Raw genomic sequence first — 11,974 nt, forward strand, 5'->3', positions numbered from 1 at the left:
GAGACGGGACTGGGGAGGGGGGGAGGGATGTTGGGTTTACTGGTGGTGGAGAATGGGCACTGGTGAAGGGATGGGTTATCGAACTTTGTATGGAGGAAGCATGAGCACAAAGATGTATGGATCTGTAACTGTACCCTCACGATGACTCTCTAATTAAAAATAAACTAAAAAAAAAGTAGCAGTATGAAAGCTACTTTATCTAACAAATTTATGAAGAATTATAAATGTATAAGTTATAAGAATTATAGATGTATAAACATGTAAAATAGTATTTATATAACTATACTAGGGATCATAGAGGAAATTGAACAACAGATTAAAACTACATAATGACAGTACGTTTAATTGTCAATATAATAGCTGATAAAGTTCTTTTAAAATTATGAAATATAATTTGTATTATAAAACATATTAGAAAATATTAAATGTATATAAAATGTTATATATAAAAATAGTGAGAGTAGCATGGTAAACATCATATGTTATTTTCCACATTTTTAAAATTGCATTTTATTTTCTGAGTAAATCAATTTTTTGGCCTGCATAAAAAATTTTAGGTATTTGTCTTCATACTTGCATTTATCATTGTTCTGACAATCAATGTACCAATGTTATTCCACCAAAAAAATCTCTCTCATCATTCTTCCATTGCACCCTCTTCTTTCCAAGCTATAAGAACTTCTGATTCACAAAGTTTAGAAATATTTTAGTAGTTTCTTTACATTTATCTTCTTTCATAATTCATAATTCATGTATCAATGAAACTATTCAGTAACTGTGTTTCACTTCCTTTGGTCATTTAGCATTATGCAATTTTCATTAATTTTTCCAAACAGAAAGATTTCTGTTGCATTATTAAAAACAAAAAATAGAATACAGCAACTAATAGGAAAAGATCATACACCATGACATAGTGAGGATTAATCCTCAGAATGCAAGGATGAATTAACTTTAGCAAATCAATTGACAAATTACACTATATCAATAAAATAAAGAAGAAAACCATGTTATCATGCCAATAGATGCAAACAAATCATTTGATAATATCCAGAACCCATTCATGATAAAGCTGGCAACAAAATAGGAGTTGAAGGCCATTCCTCGATTGAGTCAAAGCCATTACCACAAGCCCACAGCAAGCATTATTATCAATAGAGGGAAGCAAATAGCTTCCCCTCTACAATCAGGCACAAAATAAGGTTGCCAACTCTTGCCACTGCTATTTAATATAGTACTGAAAGTATTTACCATAGCAGTTAAGCAGGATAAAAGTTATCAAGGGATAGGAAACGAAGAAGTCAAGGTTTCACTACTTACACATGATATGATGTTATACTTAGAAAATTCTAAAGCCTCTACAAAAAAGTCCCTAGAAACAATAAATTTGTATATAGACTGGCAGTTTACAAAATGAATACCCCAAATTACATGACTTTCCTATGTAGAAATAATGAAATAGAAGAAGAAAATATTAAAATATAATCCCATTCACATTTGTGCCTCAAAAAATCAAGTACCTCAGAATCCGTTTAACCATCAAGAGGTAAAGGGCCTATACAAAGACAACTACAAAACTCTACTTTAAGAAGTAAAACAGGACATGAAGAAATAGAGCATATCCCCTGCTCATGGATTGAGAGGATAAACATTGTCAAAATGGCTATAGTCCCAAAGGCATTACACAGATTCAATGCAGAACCTAAAAGGATACCCATAATATTTCTAAAAGAAATCGATGAAACATTCTTGAAATTCATATGAGACTATAAATTCCCACAAAGAGCTAAAGTGAACCTTGGTAAAACGATAATGAGAGGCATCACATCCCCCAATTTCAAATTGTACCACAAAGCTGTGTATTTAAGCAGCATGGTATTGGAATAAAGACAGGAGTGCAGATCAGTGGAATAGCTTTGCATATCCTTACACAAAACCTCAAATATATGATCACTTAATCTTTCCTAGAGGAGCAAGAAATATGAAGTGGAGCAAGTAAAGCCTCTTCAACAAGTGGTACTGTGAAAACTGGGCAGCTATATGCAAAAAATGACATAAGAACTCTTTCTAATGCCAGATAAAAAGGTAAGATCAAAATGTATTAAAGATCTCAATATCAGACTTGAGTTTATAAAGGGCATGGAAGAAAACAGAGGCAGAACCCTCCATGACATTGAAACTAAAGCCATTTTCAAAGATGAAACACCATGACCAAGCAAGTCAAAGCAAAAATAAACAAATAGGACTATATTAAACTAAGAAGCATCTGCACCTCAAAAGAAATGCTGACCAAAATACAAAGACAGCCCATGGAATAGAAGAAAAATATTTGACCAATAATGTGTTATTTTCAAATGAGGGATTAATATCAAAGGTATATAAGGCACTGGTAGAACTTTACAAGGAAAAGACATTCAATCCCATCAAAAAATGGGGAGAAGAAGTAAACAGAAAGTTCCTCAATGAAGAAATACAAATGACCAAAAGGCACATGAAAAAAATGCACGACATCATTAAACATCAGGGAGATGCATATCGAAATAGCAGTGAGATATCATCTCACACCACAGAGTGTGGCACACATCAAAAGGAACAAGAACAGCCAGTGTTGGCACAGTTGTAAGGGAGAAAGATTTTTTCATTCATTTTTGATGGGAATTCTGACTGGTCTAGCCATTTTGGAAAACAATATAGGTATTCCTCAAAAAACTAAAATTGTGTTTCCATTTAACTCAGAAATACAACTTCTGGGAATATACCCTGGGGCTCCACAACACAAAGAGAAAAAGGCATCTTCAATTCTTTGTTCACTATAGCATTATTCACAATACCCGAATCTGGAAACAACCTGAGTGCCTGAGAACAGACAGATAAACTGTGATACATTTACAGAATAGAATACTATGCAGCCACCAGGAAACATAAAGTCATAAAATTTTCTTATAAATGGATTGACATAAAGAGTATCATGCTGAGTGAAATGAGTTAGAAGACAGACATAGAATGGTTGCACTCATTTGTCAGATACATAAAGCATGGTATAGGAATAAAACCCAAGGTCAGTAGAAACAAAGGCCAAGAGGTCCACTGTTGGAAGTGCATGGTGAGGGAGCAGTTTGGATAGAGAAGTGGCCAATATGATGGCAGATGGAAATGATCACTCTGAACAAAAATTGAGTACTGAAAGAAGGTAAAGGGATATATATAATAACATTTCAGTACTTGTATTGCAAACCATAATATGTTCAAAAGGAGAGAGAGAGTGAGATATAAAGCTGGAGCAAGTGAGAGATTGTGAGGGTTATAGAGAGAAGAATATTCCCCTGCCAGAGAGGTAAGCTGGGGTGGAGAGTGGTGGTAGGAGCAAAACTGCAGACTTTGGTTGTGGTAAATATATACTGTTGAAGGGATGGATGTTGTAGCATTGTATGATTGAAACCCAATCATGAATAACTTTGCAACTGTGTGTCTCACGGTTATTCCATAAAAAAAATTAATGAAATGGAGGAAAGGGAGATTAAGAAAGCAATTTATTTAAAATTGCACCAAAACATAAAATACTAGGAGTAATATTTACTGATGTGTTGACATAGTCACAGAAAATTAAGTATCATGACAAAAAGTTACATAGAAGACAAAAATAATGGAAACACTGCCTGTGCATATGGAATTGCAAGTTAAGCATTACTTAAATGATTAACTTACATGAAGAAGTCTACAGATTTAAAGAATTTCTTATGAATATGCAAATTACATTTGATGGGAAACATAAAAATTTATAAAATTTTCTTGGGCATTCCTCAAAAATATAGAAATTAAGCTTCCATATGACTCAACAATATTGTCAATATTCTCCTAAGAATATACAATGGGCATTCAAAATACAATCAGAACAGCCAACTTCACTCCAATGTTTTTATTACAACACTATTCATAATAGCCAGAATTTGGAAACAACCTAAGCACATTAGAACAGATGACCAGATAAAGAAAGTATGGCACACCTCCTTGTATTATAGGACTAACACTACTATTCTTGCGTGTTAGTCTCCTACCGTTATTTTATATTTCACAGATGGGTGCAATCTTTCTATGTCTGTCTCTCTCTTTCTGACTCATTTCACTTAGCATGATACTTTCTATGTTGATCCACTTATGTGCAAAGTTCATGAATTCATCTTTTCTAACAGCTGCATAGTATTCCATTGTATAGATGTACCAAAGTTTCTTTAACCAGTTGTCTGTTCTCGGGCACTCAGGTTTTTTTTCAGATTCTGGATATTGTAAACAGTGCCGTGATGAACACACAAGTGCAGATGTTATTTTGACAATACTTTTTTGTTTCTCTGGGATATAGCCCCAGAAATAGTATTGCAGGATCATATGGAAGCTCAATTTCTAATTTTTTGAAAAGCATCCACAGTGTTTTCCAAAAGTGCTGAACCAGTCGGCATTCCCACCAGCAGTGTAGAATGGTCAGTCCCTTTCTCCCCACATCCTCTCCAACAGCGGTTGCTTTGTTCTTTTCGATGTGTACCATTCTTTGTGGTGTGAGGTGGTATCTCATAGTTGTTTTGATCTGCATCTCCCTGATGATTAGTGATGCAGAGCATTTTTTCATGTGCCTTTTGGCCATTTGTATCTCTTCCTTGGGAAAGTTTCTGTTCATTTCTTCGCCCCATTTTCTGGTGGGGTTGGATGTTTTCTTCTTGTAGAGTTCAACCAGTGCTTTCTATACACTTGATATCAATCCCTTATTGAATGGGTATTGGGTGAATATCCTTTCCCATTCTGTAGATTGTCTTTGTATTTTGGTCACTATCTTTTGCGGTACAGAAGCTTCTTAGTTTAATATAGTCCCATTTGTTTATCTCTGTTTCCACATGGTTAGTCAGTTGCGTGTCATCTTTGAAGATACCTCTAGCTTCAATGTCATGGAGGGCTTTGCCAACCTTGTCTTCGATGTACCTTATGGATTGTTGTCTGATATTGAGATCTTTAATCCATTTTAATCTGATTTTTGTGCATGGTGTCAGGTCGAGTTCTAAGCCCATTCTTTTTTGCATGTGGTTGTCCAGTTATGCCAGCACTATTTTTTTAAATTCTTTTATTAATTCACCATGTGGAAAGTTACAAAGCGTTCAGGTTAAAGTCTCAGTTATACCATGCTCAAACACCCATTGCTTCACCAGTACACATATTCCACCACCAAGAATCACGATATACCTCCCCCCTTCCCCCCACCTCCCCAGCCCCCCACCCCGCATGTGTAACTGGTAAATTTCACTTTACTTTCACTTAACTTTGATTACATTCAATATTTCAACAAAAAAAATTCACTATTATTGATTTGGAGTTTCTCCCCCCTAAAGTCGATCTGCTGAAAAGAAAGCTTTTGGCAATTTGTTTTCCATTGCTGAGAATGAAGAGATATGAGGTCAGGAGGCCGCACTAGCAGCAGCATAGTTTTTGATTTCTGTATTTTATTATTTTAGTAACTAAGTCCAGAGAAATGTCTGCCAGGAATCGCAACATTGTAAGCTTGTACCTCTCAGCTACTTTATATTCCACATATGAGTGCGATCTTTCTATGTCTGTCTATTTCTTTCTGACTCATTTCACTCAGCATGATACTTTCCATGTTGATCCACTTATATGCAAATTTCATGACTTCATGTTTTCTGACAGCTACCAGAATCCCTAAGGTACATTGAAGATAAGGTCGGCAAAACCCTCCACGACATTGAAGCCAAAGGTATCTTCAAAGCTGAGACGCCTCTGGCCAAGCAAGTGAAAACAAAGATAAACAAATGGGACTATCTCAAACTAAGAAGCTTCTGCAACTCAAAAGAAACAGTGACCAAAATACAAAGACAATCTGCAGAATGGGAAAGGATATTTATGCAGTACCCATCCGATAAAGGGTTGATAACAAGGGTATACAATGCACTGGTTGAACTCCACAAGAAGAAAACTGCCAACCCAATCAAAAAATGGGGTGATGAAATGAGCAGAAACTTTTCCAAAGAAGAAATCCGTATGGCTGAGAGGCACATCAGAAAATGTTCAACATCACTAATCATCAGGGAGATGCAGATCAAAACAACAATGACATATCATATCACACCACAGAGACTGGCCCACATCCCAAAAAACAAAAGCAATCGGTGTTGGCGTGGATGTGGGGAGAAAGGGACTCTCCTTCACTGCTGGTGGGAATGCCGACTGGTTCAGCCCTTTTGGAAAACAATATGGACGATTCTCAAAAAGTTAGAAATTGAGCTCCCATTTGACCCAGCAATACCACTCCTGGAAATATATCCCGGAGAGGCAAAAAGGTATAGTAGAGATGACATCTGCATTTCCATGTTCATTGCCGCTCTGTTTACAATAGCCACAATATGGAAAAAAACAGAGTGCCCGAAAACAGATGATTGGCTAAAGAAACTCTGGTATATTTACACAATGGAATACTATGTAGCACTATTTTTTAAAGATACTTTCCTTGTTCCACTTCACATTTGGCTCCATGGCTTGGAATCTGGCCTCACATGCTGGGGGAAAGGCAGCCCAGATAGAGGGATGGAGAAGGGAACACCAAGTAAAATGTGGTTGGGGATCCCGCTCGAGAAGAGAGAAGTGTGCTGAAAGTAGACTAGACACTGAACACGATGGCCACTCAATACCCTTATAGCAAACCACAACACCCAAAAGGAGAGAGAACAAATTGGATTACCCTGCCACAGAGGTGGGGTTGGGTGGGGGGGGAACAGGATTGGAGGGTGGGAGGAATACTGGGTTCATTTGTGGTGGAGAATGGACACTGGTGGAGGGATGGGTTCTTGAACATTGTATGAGGGAAACACAACCACGAAGATGGGTAAATTTGTAACTGTACCCTCACGGTGACTCACTTATTAAATATAAATAAATAAATAATAAAAATAAAATAACAAAATGCATTTTAAAAAGTGTGGCACATCTGCACAATGAAATATTACTCAGTTGCTAGGAAAAAAATGAAGTTATGAAATTTGCTGATACCTAGATTGCCTTGGAGAGTATCATTCTGAGTGAAATGGGTCAAAGGAAGAGGGACAATATCGAGCTATTTAATTTCCAGGTGTTTGATTTGGTTTTCTGCATCTGTCCACGATTAAGTTTTATCTTCAGTGCATCATGGTCTGAAAAGATAGCTGGTACAATGTCTATCTTGTTGATTCTGTTGAGGTATGTTGTGTGGCCCAGTGCATGGTCTATTCTGGAAAATGTTCCATGTGCACTGGAAAAGAATGTGTATTCCTTTTTTTGGGGATATAAAGCCCTGTATAGATCTATTAGCCCTCTCTCTTCTATTTCTTCCTTCAAAGCCAGTATTTCCTTGGTGAGTTTTAATCTTCTAGATCTGTCCAGAGGAGACAGTGCGGTGTTGAAGTCTCCAACTACTATTGTGTTGCTCGAGATGTCCTTCTCAAGGTCTCTTAGCAGCTGTTGTAGGTATTTAGCTGGTCCCTCATTGGGTGCGTAGACATTTAGGAGTGTGATTTCTTCCTGATGTACACATCCCTTGATTAATAAAAAGTGGCTTTCACTATCCCTTCTAATCTTTTTCAACCTGAAGTCTATGTTGTTTTGGAAAACAATATGGACGATTCTCAAAAAGTTAGAAATTGAGCTCCCATTTGACCCAGCAATACCACTCCTGGGAATATATCCCAGAGAGGCAAAAAGGTACAGTAGATATGACATCTGCATTTCCATGTTCCTTGCTGCTCTGTTCACAATAGCCACAATATGGAAAAAAACAGAGTGCCCGAAAACAGATGATTGGCTAAAGAAACTCTGGTATATTTACACAATGGAATACTATGTAGCTGTCAGAAAACATGAAGTCATGAAATTTTCATATAAGTGGATCAACATGGAAAGTATCATGCTGAGTGAAATGAGTCAGAAAGAAAGAGACAGACATAGAAAGATCGCACTCATATGTGGAATATAAAGTAGCTGAAAGGTACAAGCTTACAATGTTGTGATTCCTGGCAGACATTTCACTAGACTTAGTTACTAAAATACAGAAATCCAAAACTATGGTGCTGCTAGTGCGGCCTCTTGACCTCATATCTCTTCATTCTCAGCAATGGAAAACAAATTACCAAATGCTTTCTTTTCAGCAGATCGACTTTAGGGGGGAGAAACTCCAAATCAATAATAGTTAATTTTTTTATTGAAATATTGAATGTAATCAAAGTAGAGTGAAAGTAAAGTGAAATTTACCAGTTACACATGCGGGGTGGGGGGCTGGGGAAGTGGGGGGAAGCGGGGAGGTATATTATGATTCTTGGTGGTGGAATATGTGCACTGGTGAAGGGACGGGTGTTTGAGCATTGTATAACTGAGACTTAAACCTGAAAGCTTTGTAACTTTCCACATGGTGAATTAATAAAGGAAATAAAGAAAGAATCTTAAAAAAAAAAACAAAAAAAAAAGGAAGAGGGACAGACATACAATGGCTGCATTCATTTGCAGGATATTAAAAAATAATTGGAGACTAATTTCAAAGACAGTAAAAACAAGGACATGAAGATGAGTCCATGGATGGAAGCTTTCAACAGGTGTGGTGTGGGAGTTCATTTACAACAGAGAAGGGACGACTATGACAATGACAGTTGGGATATGATCACTCTGGACAAGAACTGAGATCTTAAAGGAGATAAAGTGATTAATATATCATATTTTATTATAATATAATATAATAAGACATATAAAATGCATTTCTGTATACAAATAACAAACTTAAAAAGAAAAATCTGACACAAAGCAATCCCATTTACAGTTTCATTGAAAAGTCAAATACCGAGGAATCATCTTAATAAATAAGCTAAAAGTGTAAACATAAAAAACTCTGTTACCATAAAATAAATAGAAGACACACAGATTGGAAAAATGTTCCATATTCATGTGTGGAAAGTTTATTATTCTTAATATGTTCATTCTATGGAAAGCACTACATATATTCAATGCATTAATTCAATACACTAATCAACATTTCAATGTCATTTTTGAAGAACATAAAATAAATATACTTAAGTTTATACGGAAACAAAATGTTGTAAAAATAAGTATTAAGTGTGTATGGAAAACCAATTCTTCTCAAATGTTAAAGGATTCTAAAAAAATATGAACTAAGAAGCATCACCATATTGTCTGACTTCAGATTATTCTATAAGCTGCAGTAATTAAAGTATGATTTTAGAATAAAAGCAGATATTCATATCAATGGAATATAATTGAAAGTCTTGTCCTAAAGTCTCATATATGCAGACAGAAAATTTATGACAAAAAACAAAGAGCGTAATATGGTAGGAAAATGCCTCTTCAACAACCATATTGGAATAACTGGTTATTCCAAGTCAAATGAAGAAAAAATAGAACTGGGCTTAGTATATATATATATATATATATATATATATATATATATCATATATATTTTTTCTCTAATGCACCTGGGATATTCTCTAATATAGACTACATGCTTGGTAGCAAAAATATCTTCATAAAGTAAAGAGGATAGAAATTGTTACAAATATCATCTAAGTCTATAATGCACTGAAAGCAGAAGTTAATCACAAACAGAAATAGTGAGAAAACTCAAACACTTGTAAATTTAACAGCTCACTGTTCAATAACCAGTGGGTAAAACTGGAAATCAGAGAGGCTATCAAAAGATTTCTGGAAACAAATAAGAATGAGGATATGAGGTACTAGAATTTATTAGAACACAGCAAAAGTAATTCTAAGAGGAAATTTCATAGCAATGCAAGCACTCATAAGAAATGAAAAATGCCCCATATAAATAACACATACAGCATAAGCAACAGGAAGAGGACCAAAGAATGGAACCCAAATTAGGCAGAAAAAAAGAAATAATAAAAGTTAGAACAAAAATTTTTGAATTTGAATGCAGAAAAACAATACAAAACATTAGTGAAACAAAGGATTGTTTCTTTTAAAAAATAAACAAACTACTAAACTAAATAATAAAAGATTGACAAACTACTAGCATGACTCAAAGAAAGAGAGAATTCTGTAAACAGAATTAGAAATAAAGAAAGGCTAATGTCAAAAATAATACCATGAAAATTCAAAGGCATAAGTATTTGAAAATGTTTACATCATGATGCAGAAGTATCTGGAAGAAATGTACAAATTTTTTGACCATGAAGTAATAATGGGATACCTGAAGACACCAATTATTATCAAGGAAATAGAAATGGCAATCTAAAGTTTCCCTTAAATGAGAAGCCCAGGTTCAGATGTGTTCAATAGTGAGTTCTTCCTATCCATTAAAGAAAACCGACAGCAATCCTTTTCAGACTATTTCAGAAAGTGAAAAAAAGAAATACTCCCAGTCTCTATGAGGCAAACATAATTCTTATACTAAGACCAGACAAAAACACCACAAAAAGAAAACTATAGACCTGTATCCCAGATGAACCTAGATACAAAGATTCTCAACACAATATTAGCAAGTCAAATCCAGTAACACTTCAAAAAGATTATGCTACGTGACGAAGTAATATTCATCCTGGGGGTGCAAGGGTGATTTAAGAAACACAAGCCCCCCCTCCAACACCAGGTTTCTGATGTGTAAGTTGCTGGTGGAGTGGTGGCACCTGGGCGCACACACGGGGGCTGTGACAGTTGGCAGGGACTGCCGTCAAGGGAGACTTTTTCTCCAGTATTTTTTCTAGTCTGTTTGGAACCCAGGAAATGATGATCTTAATTTTGGGACTACAAAAAGCAGGAAAAACTACAATTTTGTACAGATTGCAGGTTGGAGAAGTCGTTACTACAATGCCGACCATTGTATTTAATGTTGAGACGGTAACATGCAAAAATCTCAAATTCCAAGTATGGGACTTAGGAGGATAGACAAGTATCCGGCCTGACTGGAGATGTTATTATTCTAAAACAGATGCTGTGATATATATGTAGCAGACAGTTGTGATCGAGACCGAATTGGGCACTTCCAAATCAGAGTTGGTTGCCATGTTGGAAGAGGAAGAGCTAAGAAAAGCTATTTTAGTGATGTTTGCAAATAAGCAGGCCATGGAACAGGCCATGACTTCCTCAGAGATGGGACATTCACTTGGATTACCTGATTTGAAGGACCAAAAATGGCAAATGTTCAAAACTTCTGCAACCAAAGGAACTGGTCTCGATGACGCCATGGAATGAAGAGTAATCAGTAAATTCAATCATGTCTCTGCAATGAAGACTGCATTAATACAATCCCCGCGGCAGCAGTAACATGTGCTTCACACTACTAACTGGGCAGGCTGTATGACTGACTGTCAGCCTCCACCGAACTGACCGCCATGTTTAGAATACATATAAAAGAATAAGTAGTGGGGGGGCAACTTACCTTGATTGAACAAACTGAATGTCTGTTTTGTGTAACATAAAATATTCCTTCCTTGCTTTCTTGTGTTGAGACATATATTCTATTTGTATGAAATTTTTATTCAAATACAGTCCCATTATAGAATATACTCTAATTGAGGATAAACCTTCCTGTTCTTGCATAAGTGGTTGCAGTTTGTATAAGCACTACAGTACTGTAACACTGTCATCCCATTGTTCATGGATTTGCTCCAGCAGGCACCAGTAATGTCTCCATTGTGAGACTTCTTGTTATTTTTGGCATACCGAGTATGTCACAGGTAGTTTGCCAAGGCTCTGCTGTGCGGGCAGGATACTCTCGGTAGCTTGCCGGGCTCTCGGAGAGGGATGGAAGAGTCAAACCTGGGTCGGCCGCCTGCAAGGCAAATGTCCTACCAGCTGTGCTATCACTCCAGCCCATTTGTATAAACAATAATAAATATTTTCGGTCTGATTTCCTCCCTAAAGTTTGTTTTTCCCAAAGATTACATTCAGTAAAGTAGGTTAGAAATGTGTGTGGACAATATCTTTA

General features: G+C 36.2%; 1 pseudogene; it reads left to right on the plus strand.

Annotated features, from left to right (window-relative positions):
• The first annotated feature begins 10,734 nt into the window (after positions 1-10,734).
• Positions 10,735-11,238, plus strand: LOC129400087 (ADP-ribosylation factor-like protein 1; annotated as a pseudogene).
• Positions 11,239-11,974: the final 736 nt, after the last annotated feature.

The sequence above is a fragment of the Sorex araneus genome, chromosome X (genome assembly GCF_027595985.1).
Source record: "Sorex araneus isolate mSorAra2 chromosome X, mSorAra2.pri, whole genome shotgun sequence".
Classification (NCBI taxonomy): domain Eukaryota; kingdom Metazoa; phylum Chordata; class Mammalia; order Eulipotyphla; family Soricidae; genus Sorex; species Sorex araneus.